Here is a 5,400-nt window from a genome sequence, read left to right as displayed (position 1 = left end):
ATGTGATGAGATTCACTGAGCTATCCCATCATGCTGCTTTTATGATCCCTACCGAGGTTGAGAACGTGAAGAGGTTTATTGAGGGGTTGGATTTTGGTATCAAGATTTCTAGGGCTAGGGAGGCAGAGACTGGTACTATATTTTGTCAGGCTATAGACATAGTGTGCAAGATTGAGCGTATTCAGAGTCAGAGTAGGGAGACTATGGTGGTGGGGGCAAGGAGCCATGATATTATGGCAGTTTAATTAAATTGAGTGTGATGATTTAGGATTTTTGGATTGCAAAAACGTGAAGAAAAGTCTCCAGCTGCCGGAGAAGAGGTTATGAATCGCATGCAACCTAGCAAGCAATGCCATGTGAAGCACTAGTTAGCACTGAAGTTTCAAGAAAGCCTCCATCTTAGCATTTTCACCTAGGTGCGTTAGAGTTGAAGGAACACAGCTTGGATGCGAGGCATCCACCCCAGCATCCGCTGCTGGGAATTTCAAGGTGAAGGGGACGCGAAGCATCCATCTTAGCATCAATCCCTGAAGCTGATTCAGAAAGGGAAAAGGAAAACTTTGGCTCATGAATTTTGTACGCAATATATAATCAAAAATGCAACTTTTAGAGCATCTAACACACTTGAAAGTAGAGAGAAGCCATCACAGAGTTCGAAAATCATGGAATTCGTCTTGAGTTCTTCTTTTATTGAATTTTATGTATTTTAAGGATTTAATTGAGATTGCTACCATGACCATGCGTGACTAAACTCATTTATTCTGGTGTTATGGTCTTGCATAAATGTTGATATTCAAATATTAATTTGAAGAGTTAATTTATCATATTGGATTATGTATTCATATCCCGTGCCTAATTATTTTACTGCCTAGCTAACAATGAAATACTATATAATGAATTTTGAGTTTAACTTGAAAGAGATAATTTTTGATTGCAATATAATTGAATAGAGCGTGATCTTGAACCTAGTCATTGGAGAATTAATTTGCGAATACGGAATGAAATATACCTATTTTTCGTGTTTAGCAAATTATGCAAGAAATTACTAATGCATTATTTTTATCTCTAATATTATAAAAATATAGGGTTCATAATAAATTAATTAGGCGAGCAGAAGTTGTCAAATTTCTACGAGTATTATTGTCCTTGTAGGTTAATAACCTAGATAAATTAATAAGTTGAGTTGATTGAAGAATTCAACAAGACTGTTATCCAACCATAACTCTAGAATATTATTTCTCGTTGAATTAAAATCTTCATAGTAAGTGTGCCAGTTAATTTGTTCTTCTTTTAATCACAACTCTAGTTAGTAGAATTTATCAAGAAAAAATCACCATGAAATTATTCTTGACTCGATAAATTAGAATTTGCTTAATTTAGTTGATAATTAATTGCACGCCCTCGGGAAAACGATACTCTACTCACTCTTTGTTACTTGATTGACTGCGTATACTTGTGTGTGCAATTTACGGCAATAAGTTTTTGGCGCTGTTGCCGGGGACTTAGAAATTAATTATTTCACTGGATTAAGCTTTTACTACTTATCAAATCAAGTTTTTAATTTTCTTTTTAATTGGATGTTTGATCTCAGGTACTTTGCTTGAATGCAGCGGGTTAGGATCCATGATAGACTACAAGATTTTGACCCAAAACCTGAGAGAGCATTTCACAGAAGGTTGAGAGAAGCTCGGGAAGCAAATAATCTACAAGCACTCATTCAACTTCCTGTTGAAATGGCGGATGCACACCCATTGGCGGTGCAGGTGTTTATGCCTAGCATTTCTAATATCACCTCCAACATCGTTGAGCCTAGCATTACTGGGCATTTCGAGTTTAAACAGGGCATGATCCAACTATTTCATGCAATCAGACAATTTATAGGATTTCCACATGAGGACCCCCAACATAATATTCTGAACTTTCTGGAAATTAGTGACACTTATATAACTAATTGGGTCATGTACGACTATGTCAGCGTCACATTATTATCTTTTTATATGATGGGAGAGGCCAAAAGGTGGTTATAATCTGAGCCAGCTAACTCTATTACATCATGAAATGATTTGACTGGAAAGTTCTTAGCTAGGTTCTTTTCATCGGGTAAAATCACAAAAATAAGGAGTGAGATAGTAGTGTTCAAACAGAGAGAAAGTGAATCACTTTATTCAGCCATTGAGCGACTCAAGAGGCATGACAGTTGTGGCAAATAAACAAAATGAGTTGAGACATACTAAAACATTAATTGTAACGATCCGACAGATCGTTTTGTGTATTTGAGTCTCGTTCTTCTATTTGACGCTTTTCGTATATTTGTTTGTTATTTGTACTTGTGGGGATGATTGGTTTGGCATTGGAAAGGTTCGGGAATGATTTGGAACACTTAGTATATTTTTTGGAAGCTTAAGTTATAAGAGTTGACAAAGGTTTGACTTTTATGTAAACGACTTTAGATTGGTGTTTGATGGTTCCAATAGATTTGTATGGTGATTTTGGACTTGGGCGTATGTATGGATTTACACGGATTTGGCTCTAATTGGCGAAAGTTGGAAATTAAAGGTTTGAAAAGTTCATAAGTTTGACCGGGAGTTGACTTTGAGGTTATCGGATTTAGATTTTTGTTATGAGAGTTAGAATAGGTTCGTTTTGTCATTTGGGACTTGTGTAAAAAGTTTGGGTTGAATTATATTGGTTTGTTCGATGTTTGGAAGCTAATGAACTTAAGAGAATCTTGTCATGTGTTTTGATCGTTGCTTCTTGGTTTTGATGTTATTGGTTATGTTTTGACCATTTCGATAAGTTCAGACTAGGTATTGGAACTTGTTGGTATGATTGAATAAGTTCAGACTAGGTTTTGACCATAGTTACATAGAGATTTCATGAGCACACATCTGTATGATATTTATCATGTCCTTGTGCACCTTTTATCTATAATTCTTGAGCATATACGTACATTTGAAATAACGGATATATGATTTGGATTGAGAATTTTGGCACGAAGGGTAAGCGTGCGGATGAGATACAATTACGACACATTGGACATGATGATCGAAATATTAACTTATGAGGGATGTTATTATCCCCCTCTTTGCGCTTGGATTTGTATCCGTCCCTCCGGAGTCAGGTGATAACTCATGTTATTTTAGGCCTTGTGAACGTGGTCGGTACATGAATTTTGTACTGGATCGATACATGGATTGTGTATCGGGGTCCATGGATCTTGTACCGGTTGAGCATGCTTCTTATTATTATCTCATTTAGAAATATTTGTTTAACTGTTAATTGTTACTTGACATCCTTATATGCTAATTGGGAATCTCGGCTCCATTAATTGAGCATGCTATCTTTTATGTCGATATCTGAGCATCATTCTGGTTATTTCTGTTCTAGAAAATCATGCTTAATACTTTTCAACTGTTGATATCTGTGACTCTTGGTATTCATGATATTACATATTGTTCAGTTGTTAAATTCTGTTATTATACTTGTGTGTGGTATTCGGAAGCATCTAGCCTCGGCACAATTTCTTCGAGGTTAGACTTGATACGTACTAGGTACTAATTGTGGTGTACTCATACTATGCTTCTGCATATATTTTTGTGCAGAGTTTCTTGATTGATCTTGAAGATTTCACGGAGAGTTAGGGTGAGCTTCACTTCATGGATCTACTTTATAGTCCCCGAGTCCCTGTTCCTTTTATTATTTCTTTCTATTTATATTTTAGACAGTTTGGCATGTATACTGACTTGATCGTATTTCTGTAGTTTGCTAGTGTACTTGTGCCATCTAGTTTTAGGGCGTACTATTTTGGCCGTGTTTAGGCCTTACTTGTGGTTTTATCAGATATTTTTACTGTTTTGAGACTATTGCCATATTTAATTATTATTTATCTCTGTTAAATAATGAAAATAGACTTTATTTGTTGATTGCGAGTTGGCTTGCTTAGCAAGTTCAGCTAGGCGCCATCACGACTTTAAGGCAGGATTTTGGGTTGTGACAAGTTAGTATCAGAGCTTTGGGTTGTGTAGGTCTCACGAGTTATGAGAAAGTCTAGTAGAGTCTTGTGGATCGGTATAGCCATGTCTGTACTTGTCTCAGAGAGGCAACATGATGTAGGAAACTACCCTTATTCCATTCTTTATTGTGCGACTTTATTGATATGAAGTTTGAATTCCTGTCTTTCTATTCTCCCGCAGATGGTGAGAACATGTTCCTCAGGAGCAGTTGGACTCCCACCAGCCCCATAGGTTAGGGCTATAAGAGGCTGGGTAGAGGCAGAGGCAGGGGCGGAGCCCGGGCTGCAATTAGAGTCCCTGTTAGAGGTGCCGCCGTGGAGCCACTAGTAGCTTCGGTTGATGAGCAAGTGTTTGATCAGGGTGAGACAGTTGGACCAGCTCAGGTACCGGAGGGGTTTATTGTTACCCCAATACTTCAGGATGCCTTTGTTTGCTTGGTTGGTCTTGCGGAGGGTTTGGCATAGACCGGAGTACTTCCTGTGGCACCAACTACTTCTCAGGTCAGGAGAGGGGCACAGACTCCCACTACTTACATTCCTGTGCGGGTTGCGACTGGTTATCATATGCCAGGAGTAGTATAAGTTGGGGGACATCCTCCCATGGTTGTTGTTTGGCCAGTATTGAAGGTCGCTATGTCTAAGGAGGAACAAAAGAGGTTTGATCTATTCAGGAAGATGGGTACTCTATGTTATGATGGTGATCATTTAGGAGATTCACATGATTTCTTAGATGGTTGTTAGGAGATTCTGCGGAATCTTGGTTTGATGGAGTCAAATAAGGTCGATTTTACTACTTTTCAGCTTTAGGGGCCATCCTAGAGGTGGTGGCAGTCATATGAGCGTAGCAGGCAAGGAGGGTCACTTCCACTCACATGGAGTCGATTTTCACATCTGTTATTAGAGAATTATTTTTCCCTCATGAAGAGGGAGGAGATGCGTGGTTAGTTCGAGCACCTCCAGCAGGGTCGTATGTTTATGACCGAGTATGTGATGAGATTCACTGAGCTATCCCGTCATGCAGCTTTTCTGATCCCTACCGAGGTTGAGAAGGTGAGGAGGTTCATTGAAGGGTTCAATTTTGGTATCAAGATTGCTATGTCTAGGGAGGCAGAGACTAGTACTATATTTCGTCAGGCCATGGACATAGGGATGTGTCAGTTTTGTTTGATCCTGGTTCTACCTGTTCCTATGCATCATCATACTTTGCTTCGTATTTGGCTTTGCCCCGTAGTTCTCTTGATATTCCTGTTCATGTATCTACGCCGGTTGGGGATTCCACAGTGGTGGATCGAGTTTATGGATCCTGTATAGTCACTATATGTGGTTTTTAGATGAGAGGAGACCTGATATTGTTAGATATGGTATAGTTTGACGTGATCTTGGCATGT

The sequence above is a fragment of the Nicotiana tabacum genome, chromosome 9 (assembly GCF_000715075.1).
Source record: "Nicotiana tabacum cultivar K326 chromosome 9, ASM71507v2, whole genome shotgun sequence".
Classification (NCBI taxonomy): Eukaryota; Viridiplantae; Streptophyta; class Magnoliopsida; order Solanales; family Solanaceae; genus Nicotiana; species Nicotiana tabacum.
Note: the sequence above shows the minus strand (reverse complement) of the source record.